The sequence below is a fragment of the Heptranchias perlo genome, chromosome 6 (assembly GCF_035084215.1).
Source record: "Heptranchias perlo isolate sHepPer1 chromosome 6, sHepPer1.hap1, whole genome shotgun sequence".
NCBI lineage: Eukaryota > Metazoa > Chordata > Chondrichthyes > Hexanchiformes > Hexanchidae > Heptranchias > Heptranchias perlo.
Window position 1 is genome coordinate 94,222,108 of NC_090330.1, and position 14,829 is coordinate 94,236,936.

Genomic DNA, 14,829 nt, shown 5'->3' on the forward strand with positions numbered 1-14,829 from the left:
AGGGAATCCAAAAGTTTTCTATGGGCATATAAATTGCAAACGGGTAGTAAGAGGAGGGGTGGGGCTGATTAAGGACCAAAAAGGAGACCTATGCTTGGAGGCAGAAGGCATAGGTGAGGTATTAAATGAATACTTTGCATCTGTCTTTACCAAGGAAGAAGATGCTGCCAAAGTCACAGTAAAAGAGGATGTAGTTGAGATACTGGATGGGCTAAAAATTGATAAATAGGAGATACTAGAAAGGCTGGCTGCACTTAAAGTAGATATGTCACCAGGTCCGGATGGGATGCGTCCTAGGTTGCTGAGGGAAGTAAGGGTGGAAATTGCAGAGGTACTGGCCATAATCTTCCAAATATCCTGAGATATGGGGGTGGTGTCAGAGGACTGATTTAAGGTAATTGGCAAAAGAACCAAAGGCGACATGAGGAAAAACTTTTTTTATGCAGCGAGTGGTTATGATCTGAAATGCACTGCCTGAAAGGGTGGTGGAGCCGGATTCAATATTGGCTTTCAAAAGGGAATTGAATAAGTACTTGAAGGAAAAATTTTTGCAGTGCTACGGGGAAAGGGTGGGGGAGTGGGACTACCTGGATTGCTCTTGCAGAGAGCCGGCATGGTCTCGACAGGCCAAAAGGCCTCCTTCTGTGCTCTAACCATTCTATGAATCTAAGAAGGATTGTTCAACAAGTCACGATTGCAAAAAAAATGACTGAAATGAACAATTGCATTGAAAGGAAGTACTCAGTTATATTATAACTTGCCAACTAATGTAATCACTTCAGTGAAAATTATGTGGAGGATATTTTAATTGAAGGCATCAAGCATTGTTCCAGCTAAATTATATCGCATGGCTTTAGACTAATGTGTTATAAAATAATGTTTTTCTTCCATTAAAGGACAGACTATAACAGATATTTAGGGCCCGAATTTAGCAGGCCTGCGGGTTCCCAGCGGGTGGTCCTCCGGGAGCGTGGTCAACACGCTTGGCGAAATTAGTGGGTTGCCCACGTGATCGTAGCAGGCAACCCACTAATAGGAATCAATTACCTGCTCCTCCGGGGTCCACGGCGCTGGCCTGCGCGTCGGTCGGGCTGCGCATGCGCAGTACGATCTGTCAGCTGGAGGCTCTCTAGTTAAAGGGGCAGTCCTCCACTGACAGATGCTGCAACCAATGGGACAAATTGCAGCATGGAGCAGCCCAGGGGGAAGGCTGCTCCCAGTTTAATGATGCCTCACCCCAGGTATCATCAGATGGGGTGAGGAGGAGGGGGAGGACACAGATCTTCCCCCCGGCGGGCGGGAGGAAGCGGTCTGCCTCTGCCACCAAGAAGGCCTGGCTCGAGGTGGCAGAGGGGGTCACCTGCGCCACCAACATATGGCCCACCTGCATACAGTGCAGGAGGCGCTGCAATGACCGCAGTAGGTCAGCCGCAGTGAGAACACAAAGTCTTTCCCCTACACTCCGTCTGCCACAACACTGCCCCCACCCCACATCTCCTTCGGCACCGCCAACACTATTCTGTCACATCACCCATCATACCCACTCACACCCCGTCCTCATCTTACCTCCACCTACTCACCTCGCCAGTACTCACCCTGCCACTAACACGCAACCCACTCCTCATACAATCTCATTGCTCCATCCCAATACTCACCCTCTCGTGCATCTCCCTCACGGCCAGCCTCACTCAACCTGCCACCACCTGTGCTGCAGCCACAGGGCATGCATCACATATGTGCAGTAGGCAGCGTAAGGCAAACGTCTCGTCAGCATGAAGGGGGTGCACAAGGGTGTCTGAGGGTTTGTCATGGGTGTTACCCATATTGAATTTCAGAGCAACAAACAGCACACATTATATTGACACCACCACTGCCATGTCTCCGCGAATCCTGTCCGTTGTGTCCAATAATGCCCGCTCCTGGGTATCACTATGAGGACCCACCACTGATGCCACCCATCGTGTTACTGCAGAGTAGGTGCAGGTGTACTTGCAGGGCTCGTCCGCGCAGACGACTGAGAGACATCGGCGGTGTAGCCGGCTGCACCCTGGAAGGATGCGGAGGAGAAGTTGTGGAGGGCAGTGGTGACTTTGCCAGCGACAGGTAAGCAGTTGGTGCTGGGGCCAGCCAGGAGCAGCTCGGCATGAAAGACGCTGCAGATCTCCACAACGACATGTCGAGCGAATCTGCGCCTCCCTGTGCACTGCTGCTCGGAGAGGTCCGGGGAGCTGCGCCTTGGTCTGTGGACCCTGTGGCGAGGGTAGTGCCCTCTGCGACGCGTCTCTCTCTGCGGTAGCCCTCCCTCCTGCTGTGCAGGTGGGCGTGCAACAACACCGTGTTGGGGGGATCCACGTCTCTGCGGCGGACGGCGTGGACTGCGAGGCTGCTGGTGCTGGTCATGCTCTTCGTCCTCCGAGGGTCTCCACACACCACCCAACTGGCAGGTGTTGGTCTGAGGGGTTGTGCAGGGTAGGTGTGTGGTTCCTCGGACTGGGGCTGCGGTTTCGTGTCGGTCTGTCCTCTGGCTTGGCGGGGGGTGGTGGAGGGCAGGGGTTGCCCTATGTGACGCGGTGGCCTCCTGCGTGGGTGAGGGCTCTCCCCCGTGGAGCGCACCTTGGCACCTGCCACAGGCTGCTGGCTGCAACACGCCTGGTTGGAGGGAGACTGTTTCCCCCAGTGTGGGAAACGCACTGCCTTGAACCTAAAATCCCACACTTCCTCTTTTGACAGCTGCTTCAGCTCATTAACTGACCACAACGAGCAAGGTAATACTCTCAAGTGGAACCCCGCTGGCTTTAATTGCCTGCGGGATTCCCACCAGCGGGGCTTGCGCGCGCAGCCCCGCACGTCAGCGCGGTACCCGGAAGTGGCCGGGATTTCGTCGCGATCCGGTCACGTGACCGGAGATCGGGATTTTCGGGGCCACCCCGCTGGGAACCCGCCGGAAACACGATCCTAAAATCGAGCCCTTACTGTTTCACTGTGACAAGTGAGAGTCCAGAAGATTATTTAATGGAGGTTAAATTAGTTCACCCCCCGAAAACGGGTGCGGGGATCACAGTGCATGATGACCCTATGCCTTGTCATTGAGATACAGGCAGCAGGTAACATTCAGGCTGTCTGGTGATGTACATGATTGCTGCATGTAGCCAGGCCAACCTGCGCTATCGAGCGGCTGCTCGCCAGCAGGGAGCCCAGATATCGCACATGGCTTGCACCACGGAAAGGCAGCCTGCTCCTCTTAAAGGTTGCAGGAAGTGGTGGAAGTCAATGGTGAAGTGAATCTGTGCTGCAATATAGTGAAGCATGGTGACGATGGGAACTCTGGAATTTTTAATGAGCAACAACTTGGCTGCTCAAAGTTATATAAGATATATAAGATAAGAGATCAGAAATTACATATGTACAATACAGATGCAGGTGCCGTCCTTATGTTTACAAACTGTTGAGTTGCTTCAAAACATTTAATTAAGTTTGCTAGCACTACACCCCTCATCACCCACCTACCAACAAAATCTTTCAATCAATACTGAACTCTTCCAATCAGATGCTTCATCTCACCCTCACACATTACCACTGTTGCAAGCCGCACACCCAAACTCACAGGTCACGCACAATGGTAGCTATTCAACAATGACAGGCACATCACCCAAACATCTTGCAAGACACTCATTGACACACTTCCTGCTTTCTTGCAGGAGAAGGTAATGCATAACAGGAGGCAGCGAATGGCGGTCGCTCCACAGAACATGAACCTGCTGTCCTCTTTCAGGATGACAGCATTGTCATCCTGAGAGTCCCACCCCTGCCACTCCGCCAGTGCCCTTGCTATTCCCTGTCAGCCAGTCAGCCCACTCCCTGTAGAGTATTGAAACTTTATTATAGCAACATAGGAATAGGAGAAGGCCATTTCGCCCCTCAAGCCTGCTCTGCCATTCAATGAGATCATGGCTGATCTGTAACCCAACTTCTTATACCCGCCGTAGCCCCATATCCCTTAATACCTTTGGTTAACAACAATCCATCAATCTCAGACTTAAAATTAACAATTGAGCCAGCATCAACAGCCATTTGCGGAAGAGAGTTCCAAACTTCTACCAACCTTTGCATGTAGAAGTGTTTCGTAACTTCACTCCTGGAAGTCCTAGCTGATTTTTAGGCTATGCCCCCTCGTCCTAGTATTCAAGTGTAGGAAACCTCCAAAAACAGGTACAAATGCATCAGCAGCCGGAAGCAACAATCCAGCAACAAACCTGTAACTCCTGCATGATCCCTTTAAATAGCATTGGTGGTGGTGGTGGGGGGTCCTCCATGCTGATTAAGTCCTGTTCAGATATGCGAGGTTAAGACAGTGCTTTGGCTGGAGCGTTGAGTTCTAAAATCGCATCTGTCCCTTTAAATCAGCGTTGCACATTGATCTACCGCATAATCTCTCTACATTACAGGGAGCGTTTGTTAAATACTCATGCGCAAACGCCTTTACCAATATGGCGTCCTGCACACATCACGCTGGAAGTGGGCACACATATCTTGGACGTCATTTTGGGTCCTTTGGAGACAATGTAGCGCCTACGGAACGGGTGCAACACAGCCCAATTTAGCACCCAGTATGTGCAACGTAGGTGGATGGAAATTGATTGCAGGCCAAATATCAGGATGCTGGGGTGCACTGAAATTGGTCCTAGTGGAAATGATACAATCAGGAATAGTAAGGAAATAGTAGCTAGATACTGGGATTTTTGGATTGCATATACAGTGTAACAGGGTTATAAGACAGAAAAGCTTTATACACAGTGGGAGATAGCAAACTAAAACCAAAGTGAAATTTGATTGTAGACCAGGAATCCATTTGAGAAACAAATTGCAGAAGTATACATATTAATGTAACTGTTAACGAATGGATTTTAGCCTATTAACATAAAAGATGAAGAAAAATATGGATTTCCACATAATGAAAATTCTAAGATACAATAGTAGACATTACAGCCAGTTAGTATTACTCAGAAGAATTGTATTCTGCTGCCTCCTCTGGGGACAAATTGCATTTCTGTTTAAACCTTTCCACTAAGCGTAATCCGAACCTGTAGTGAACAGTCGGATAAAATAATGGAGACTGCTTAACTCATGAATGCTTTATTTTTGGAACAAGTGATGTCCAGCCTCTGCCGGGGAAAACCAAGCAGTCTTCGCCCCTTCCTGGAGGGCCATTCAATATAAGCCCACCAGCACTGTCCCCTCCATACACAATAGAAGAACAAAACAAGACCAAGTGGGTGAAAACAAACCAAAACAGGGCGGAAAATGAGTCAACAGTAGTAGCCTGCCTGAAGGACAGTGACCGCTCATTTGTCTAGGCAGGATTACTTGCCTCACTTTTACCTCCTTATACAGGTCAACTAACAAAGTGTAAATGAGAACAATTAGGCAAATGCTGTTTTTAGATCCTGAGGAGTAATCTATATTCTGTGGTAAGGTCAGGATTATATCACCATTCAGAATTTTCCATTCTATGCTGGGAAAGTGGAAGCTGATATTGGGGGTTATGTGACTTTGAACAATAGTGTAAAATGCCCAATATCAGCGTGGCCGCCCATTAAACACCTCTCCGGATTTTGTCTCCGCAATGGGAGAGGTGTTTAACGGGTGACCGAGCCAATATTGCACGATTTACACTATTGTCTAAAGTCAAAATTACCCCCAATATCAAATTCCACTATCCCAGCTTGGAATGGAAGATTCTGAATGGTGATATAATGCTGATAAAATCTTCTTTCTGCACGCATTTCCTGCTATGTAAGATTTATTTCCAGTGATGTCACATTTTTGCCATCATGGGGTAAACTATCCCAGCTGCCCCCCCCCACCCAACCCCAAGCAGACTTTTGCAGAAAGCCAGTGGAACGTGCAGTCTGCCATCCACCGCCACCCACAGCAGTCCCAGTGAGAGGCCTGGCCTATTTTGAGGGTCGGGCCTCACTCGCATCAGGACGGTGAGCTGCGGCTGGAGATCGATCGCCCTGGGGCAGTCTGCAGGCTCCAGCCACCCCAATATTATATTCAAGGCTTCAGATTGTTTCAAAAGCTTAAGCTTCGATAATAGACCAGATCTTGCAGGAGCATCTCGTGATGTGCCCTGTTAGTTAAACTTTTTTCTGCAACCTTCAGCCCAAAATTTTTTGCACTGTAGCTTGCTGGATCTGTGAGCTGTTAATGGCGCAGCGACGGCAACAGGGTACCTGGGACATCAGTGAACGGTGAGACCAACAGTGTATCTCCTTAATCAATGAGATTTAAGGATTAAGAAAGGAACAGAGGAATGACTGAGAAGGAAATAGGGTGAATTAGCGTCAAATCAGGTACAGAAAGAGAAATAAAGAGAGGGAAAGAAAGATTACATTAAGAGAGAGAGAAAAAAGAGAGAAAGGAAAAGTAAGAAACAAGTGTTTCTAAGAACAATTTACCACCTGAAGGAATGAAACTCTACAGTTTAAATTGTTGAATTTCTGGGCCAAAGAGGTTGATTGGCATTGCATTAACAGTTATCACATCGCTAAAAAGGTTACATTGTTAATTACCAGAGTTAACTTTCTGTGGGGAGTTTAAAGGGCAATTAATGTGCAAATCCAGCAAGTTTTTAAAAACAATGGGGAGTCGAAGGGCGAGAAGCCTTTTGTGCGAGGCAAACAATGCAGCGGCATAAATCGACCAGCAAGTTCTGGAGATTTGCAACTAAGAGCGTATCTCTTAATTCCCTGAACTTGCTGGCCGATTTGCACATTAGTAACGATGTTGTTAACAAACCATTATTTTTCCAGCAAGATCTGGCTTAATACGTTTCCCCAGAACAATTGAACAATGTTTAACAGTCTGTGCAATTCTGACCATAAGCAGATTACAGAATTTTCCAGCATGAAATAATAGGTTTCCCTTAGTTAAAATAGGGAAGTGTCTCCCCTCAACCCATGAGGATTTTTAAGTGTCTTTGTTTTTTGAAGTCAAAAGGCTTATTTCAGGCAAGTTTTACATTAAAAACATTAACAACTGCTTCCTTTCAATTACGAACCTTTAAGTTTTTACCTTACAGACAATTAGACAATACATATCGTGAGCAATACCTGTGGTTTGTTTCGTTCACAGTTAGAATACAAAATAGCTTCTGAAACTCTGCAGGGATTTTCCCCATGCTGCAACCACAGTGAGAAACCAGCAGAGCCCACAGAAAAAATGAAAGCAACCCAGTGGAAACAAGTTCTGCTGGGTTCCCACCATTTCTCAGGTGTTGCGCTGGTCTTCCGTTAAAGTTATGACAGGAAACCAGGAGAAATCCCACAAAATCTCATGGCCTGATTGTTTATCAAGGATGCATTCCTTTTTCTCTTCATTTTGGTTTCAACTACAAAAAAAAATCTCTTCTGAGAAAGATAGTAAATCAGTTTCTGGGCATTAAAATCTTTCATTTATATATGAAAATTGGAGACTGCTTCAATTATGAATTTTTGAGCACTTTATGGGTTTTTTTTGTTTTTGTTTCCATCTCCATCTACTCCTACCAGCTGTAACTAGTGGGGTGCAGCAAGGATCGGTGTTTGGGCCTCAGCTATTTACAATCTATGTTAATGACTTAGATGAAGGGACCGAGTGTAAGGTATCCAAGTTGGCTGACGATACAAAGCTAGGTGGGAAAGCAAACTGTGAGGAGGACACAAAGAGTCTGAAAAGGGATTTAGCAGATTAAGTGAGTGGGCAAGAAGGTGGCAGATGTGGGGAAATGTGAGGTTATTCACTTTGGTAGGAAGAATAGAAAAACAGAATATTTTTAAAATAGTGATATCTATTAAATGTTGGTGTTCAGTGAGACTTGGTTGTCCTCGAACAAGAAACACAAGAAGCTAGTATGCAGGTACAGCAAGCAATTAGGAAAGCAAATGGCATGTTGGCCTTTATTGCAAGAGGGTTGGAGTACAAAAGTAAGGACGTCTTACTACAGTTGTACAGGGCTTTAGTGAGACCTCACCTGGAGTACTGTGTACAGTTTTGGTCTCCTTATCTAAGGAAGGATATACTTGCCCTGTAGGCGGTGCAACGGAGGTTCACTAGATTAATTCCTGGGATGAGAGGGTTATCCTATGTGGAAAGGTTGTGTAGAATGGGCCTATACTCTCTGGAGTTTAGAAGAATCAGAGGTGATCTCATTAAAAAATATAAGACTATGAGGGGGCTTGACAGGGTAGATGCTGAGAGATTGTTTCCCCTGGCTAGAGAGTCTAGAATTAGAGGGCATTGTCGCAGGATAAGGGGTCGGCCATTCAAGACTGAGATGAGGAGGAATTTCTTCAGACAGAGGGTTGTGAATCTTTGGAATTCTCTACCCCAAATTGCTGTGGATGCTGAGTCATTGAATATATTCAAGGCTGAGACAGATAGATTTTTAGACTCTGGGGGAATCAAGGGATATGGGGATCGGGCGGGAAAGTGGAGTTTTTTTTTCCGTTCATGGGATGTGGGCATCGCTGGCGAGGCCGGCATTTATTGCTCATCCCTAATTGACCTTGAGAAGGTGGTGGTGAGCCGCCTTCTTGAACCGCTGCAGTCCGTGTGATGAAGGTTCTCCCACAGTGCTGTTAGAAAGGGAGTTCCAGGATTTTGACCCAGCAACGATGAAGGAACGGCGATATATTTCCAAGTCGGGATGGTGTGTGACTTGGAGGGGAACGTGCAGGTGGTATTGTTCCCATGTACCTGCTGCTCTTGTCCTTCTAGGTGGTAGAGGTCGCGGGTTTGGGAGGTGCTGTCGATGAAGCCTTGGCGAGTTGCTGCAGTGCATCCTGTGGATGGTACACACTGAAGCCATTGTGCGCCGGTGGTGAAGGGAGTGAATGTTTAGGATGGTAGATGTGGGGTTCCAATCAAGCGGGCTGCTTTGTCCTGGATGGTGTCAAGCTGCTTGAGTGTTGTTGGAGCTGCACTCATCCAGGCAAGTGGAGAGTATTCCATCACACTCCTGACTTGTGCCTTGTAGATGGTGGAAAGGCTTTGGGGAGTCAGGAGGTGAGTCACTCGCCGCAGAATACCCAGCCTCTGACCAGCTCTTGTAGCCACAGTATTTATATGGCTGGTCCAGTTTAGTTTCTTATCAATGGTGATCCCCAGGATGTTGATGGTGGGGGATTCGGCGATGGTAATGCCGTTGAATGTCAAGGGGAGGTGGTTAGACTCTCTCTTGTTGGAGATGGTCATTGCCTGGCACTTGTCTGGTGTGAATGTTACTTGCCATTTCTGAGCCCAAGCCTGGATGTTGTCCAGGTCTTGTTGCATGTGGGCTCGGACTGCTTCATTATCTGAGGGGTTGCGAATGGAACTGAACATTGTGCAATCATCAGCGAACATCCCCATTTCTGACCTTATGATGGAGGGAAGGTCATTGATGAAGTAGCTGAAGATGGTTGGGCCTAGGACACTGCCTTGGGGAACTCCTGCAGCAATGTCCTGGGGCTGAGGTGATTGGCCTCCAACAACCACTACCATCTTCCTTTGTGCTTGGTATGACTCCAGCCACTGGAGAGTTTTCCCCCTGATTCCCATTGATTTCAGTTTTACTAGGGCTCCTTGGTGCCACACTCGGTCAAATGCTGCCTTGATGTCAAGGGCAGTCACTGTCACCTCACCTCTGGAATTCAGCTCTTTTGTCCATGTTTGGACCAAGGCTGTAATGAGGTCTGGAGCCGAGTGGTCCTGGTGGAACCTAAACTGAGCATCGGTGAGCAGGTTATTGGTGAGTAAGTGCCGCTTGATAGCACTGTCGACAACACCTTCCATCACTTTACCAATGATTGAGAGTAGACTGATGGGACGGTGATAGGCCGGATTGGATTTGTCCTGCTTTTTGTGGACAGGACATACCTGGGCAATTTTCCACATTGTCGGGTAGATGCCAGTGTTGTAGCTGTACTGGAACAGCTTGGCTAGATGCGCAGCTAGTTCTGGAGCACAAATCTTCAGCACTACAGCCGGGTTGTTGTTGGGGCCCATAGCCTTTGCTGTATCCAGTGCACTCAGCCTTTTCTTGATATCACGTGGAGTGAATCAAATTGGCTGAAGACTGGCTTCTGTGATGGTGGGGATATCGGGAGGCGGCCGAGATGGATCAGCCGCTCGGCACTTCTGGCTGAAGATGGCTGCAAACGCTTCAGCCTTGTCTTTTGCACTCACGTGAGGTCGAAGATCAGCCATGATCTGATTAAATGGCGGAGCAGTCTCGAGGAACCATATGGCCTACTCCTGCTCCTCTGTCTTATGTTCTCATGTTCTTATGTTCAAGACCCACCTCCTCGACTCAGTTTTTGGTTACCCAGCATGAAATAATATGCTTCCGTGAGTTAAAATAGAAAACTGTCTCCGTCAACCTGTGAGGATTTGTAAGTGCCTTTGTTTTTTGGCTCAGCACCCCATTCTTTCTTGTGTTATATTACTCCTCTGTGAAGCACTTTGGGACACTTTTCTACATTCAAGGTGTTTTATAAATGAAAGTCGTTGTTTATGGAAAGTTGTATTTATCAAAAACTGTAAATGTAAACAAATACATTAGTAATGCACCAAGTGCTTTAAAGCACATCTAAGGGCAAGAATCAACTGACAATGGAGACAATCTTGGTGCTGGTGTCCAGTCATCCAAAAGGGGCCGTGGATGAGTAAGGGAAGAAGTTTGACAATTAGGAATTCATTAATGAGTGTCTGCTGACAGGTTAAACGTAGAGCAGATGTTTCCACTTGTGGGGGAGACCAAAACTAAGGGCCTTAAATATAACATAGTTATATCATTAATACATCCAGTAGGGAATTCAGGAGAAACTTCTTTACCCAGAGAGTGGTTAGAATGTGGAACTCCCTACCACAAGGAGTAGTTGAGGCGACTCGCATAAATGCATTTAAGCGGAAGTTAGATAAACACATGAGGGAGAAAGGAATAGAAGGTTATGCTGATAGGATTAGATGAAGAGGGGTGGGAAGTGGCTCATGAAAACTGGCATGGATTGGTCTGTTTCTGTCTTGTACATTCTATGTAATATGTAATTCTATCTAAACAAATGGCCAAGTGTTTGTTGGGCCTCTTTCACCAAGCTCCCATTAAGACAACCAGACTTCTCTCTCCCCCATATTACAAATAGGCCCTTGTCTGAAACAAGTGCGCACGTGGGCCACCCTGGTATCGGCTCTCAGGAAAACGGTAGCGGACCGATCAGGAATGGGGAAAGTATAAGTTCTGTGCTGCGGTTTTCGGAGTAATACTACCTCATTCCCATTGGCCTCAAAATCAGGGCCCTTATTTCCATTCTTCCGTACTGCTTTACATTAAATGAATTTTAAGCGCAAAGTATTAACGTTTAGTTTTATAAATAATAGGTCTATAAAATAGTTTAGTCTAGCAATAGAATTGTAATGGAAACGAGCCGCAGGATCATAATGGATTGAGGATTTCAATTTAGTGGGAAATCTCAGTTTCAGAAATGATTGTTATATTTTCAATAATGTAATCAATATGCATAATAAAAAATTATAGATATAGTATAATTTCAGATATTTCACTTTTTGACACTTTGGATTCATATACGTTCACCTGTTTCCTGTATGTTCCCATGATTCGATCGAAAGAAGTGATTAATAGGCTGCATGAGGCTGCTGGGCTACAGATTGAGAATACCCCCCCTGCTAGACTTCTTTCTCAATGCAATGATTTTCCACAAAGTATGGCATGACCTCCCCACATGCGATGCCGACACAAGTTGAAGCTCATGAAGGCAGATATATAACATGAAGAATTGCCCAGAGCACTTCCTAGATGTATTGCTGTTACACAGGCACATGCGGGACTCCTTTCATTAAACCAAATTAACAATAGTTATATCCATCATCTGTCACAGGCTGTCAAACCTGGACAATGATTGCACCCAAGAAGCATAACATGTCAATCAATGCTCTTTATTTAAGCAGTGAAAAATCAACTAACGGGATAACCTATGGCTATGCAATGAGGTTATAATGGATGGCAGGCGCAACAAAAGGTTAAAGATAGGTTGAATTAGAATAGGAGAAAGGCCCAGGTGTACACCAGGCATGACATCTAATCAGTATTGAATGTCACTAGCTATCACTTGCAGAAAGAAATCTGAAAAGTGTCAGAATATTTTCAGCATCATTTTTATTCTGGAAGTGTATTTTCTATGTTTTTTATTTGGCTCTGAACTCCTTTATGACCTAATAATGATATCCATCAAGAAGACCGACGCTCGCATAGACTCCTCCAGGCAAAGAGTTCGGTTCTGTAGCACTGGGAAGCCTGCATATATGGTAGCTGGTGAAGGCATTTGTAAACCCCTGGGCATTGTAGAACTTTGGTTTAATGATTGTTTTTCCTTTTCAAACAGCTCATCATAGACTGAGGTAGAACTGAAACTATTGTGTATTTGAACTGAAGGTGCAACAATAACAAGGTTTTACAATCAGTTACTGGAATGGAATAATGATTACACAAAAGTGACTTATTTCTATCTGTCAATTCTGCTGCACTTATTAAATTCTGGATGACAGTCTGAGTTTTGAATTACAATTTCAAAACTGTTTAGTGTGCAGACAGTGAATGATTGAATTAGAAATTATAATCTCAGTTCTCATTAGGAAATCGCCATTTTGTGGATAGACATTGGGCATGATTTTAGCAGGCCTGCGGGTTTCCGGAAGGGTTGGGTTTCGGGTGCGTGGCCTCCGCGGCCGGTGAAATTAGTGGGTTGCCCGCGCGATCGTAGCAGGCAATGCACTAATTGGAATCACTTACCTGCTCCTCCGGGCTCCGCGCTGCTGGTCTGCGCGTCGGGCGGGCTGCGCATGCGCAGTACGATCTGTCAGCTGGAGGCTCTCTACTTAAAGGGGCAGTCCTCCACTGACAGATGCTGCAACCAATGGAACAAATTACAGCATGGAGCAGCCCAGGGGGAAGGCTGCTCCCAGTTTAATGATGCCTCACCCCAGGTATCATCAGATGGGGTGAGGAGGAGGGGGAGGACAGAGATCTTCCACCCGACGGGCGGGAGGAAGCGGCCTGCCTCTGCCACCAAGAAGGCCTGGCTCGAGATGGCAGAGGGGGTCACCTGCACCACCAACATATCGCCCACCTGCATACAGTGCAGGAGGCGCTCCGATGACCTCAGTAGGTCAGCCACAATGAGAACACGTAGTCTTTCCTCTACACTCCGTCTGCCACAACACTGCCCCCACCCCACATCTCCTTCGGCACCGCCAACACTACTCTGTCACATCACCCCTCATACCCACTCAAACCCCATCCTCATCTTACCTGCACCTACTCACCTCGCCAGTACTCACCCGCCACTAACACGCAACCCAATCCTCATACAATCTCATGGCTCTATCCCATACTCACCCTCTCGTGCATCTCTCTCATGGCCAGCCTCACTCAGCCTGCCACCACCTGTGCTGCAGCCACAGGGCACGCATTGCATATGTGCAGTAGGCAGCGTACGGCAAACGTGTCGTGAGCATGAAGGGGATGCACAAGAGTGTCTGAGGGTTTGCCATGGGTGTTACCTATATTGAATTTCAGAGCAACAAACATCACACATTAGATTGGCACCACCACTGCCATGTCTCCGCGAATCCTGTCCGTTGTGTCCAATAATGCCAGCTCCTGGGTATCACTATGAGGACCCACCACTGATGCCACCCATTGTGTTACTGCAGAGTAGGTGCAGGTGTATTTGCAGGGCTCTTCCTCGCAGACGACTGAGAGACATCGGCGGTGTAGCCGGCTGCACCCTGGAAGGATGCGGAGGAGAAGTTGTGGAGGGCAGTGGTGACTTTGGCAGCGACAGGTAAGCAGATGGTGCTGGGGCCAGCCAGGAGCAGCTCGGCATGAAAGAGCCTGCAGATCTCCACGACTACACGTCGAGTGAATCTGCGCCTCCGTGTGCACTGCTGCTCAGAGAGGTCCGGGGAGCTGCGCCTCGGTCTGTGGACCCTATGCGGAGGGTAGTGCCCTCTGCGACGCGTCTCTCTCTGCGGTAGCCCTCCCTCCTGCTGTACAGGTGGATGTGTCACAGCACTCTGTTGTGGAGCTCCACGTGTCAGAGGTGGACGGCGTGGACTGCGAGGCTGCTGGGGCTGGTCATGCTGTTCGTCCTCCAAGGATGTCAACGCACCACCCATCTGGCAGGTGTTGGTCTGAGGGGTTGTGCAGGGTAGGTAGGTGGTTCCTCGCACTGGGGCTGCGGTTTCACGTCGGTCTGTACTCTGGCTTGGCGGGGGGTGGTGGGGGGCAGGGGTTGTCCTACGTGACGCGGTGGCCTCCTGCGTGGGTGAGGGCTCTCCCACCCGCTGTGGAGTGCACCTTGGCAGCTGCCACAGGCTGCTGGCTGCAACACGACCGGTTGAAGGGAGACTGTTTCCCCCAGTGTGTGAAACTCACTGCCTTGAAGCTAAAATCCCACACTTCCTCTTTTGACAGCTGCTTCAGCTCATTAACTGACCTCAACAAGCAAGGTAAGTACACTCAAGTGGAACCCCGCTGGCTTTAATTGCCTGCGGGATTCCCACCAGCGGGGCCTGCGCACGCAGCCCCGCACGTCAGCACGGCACCTGGAAGTGGCCGGGATCTCGGCGCGATCCGGTCACGTGACTGGATATCGGGATTTTCGGGGCCCCCCCGCTGGAAACCCGCAGGAAACCCGACGCTAAAATCGAGCCCATTGTAAATACATACAGCTTACTAGAATATCTGGAGTTCAAAAATATCTTTCATAAAATACATAACTCAGCCCA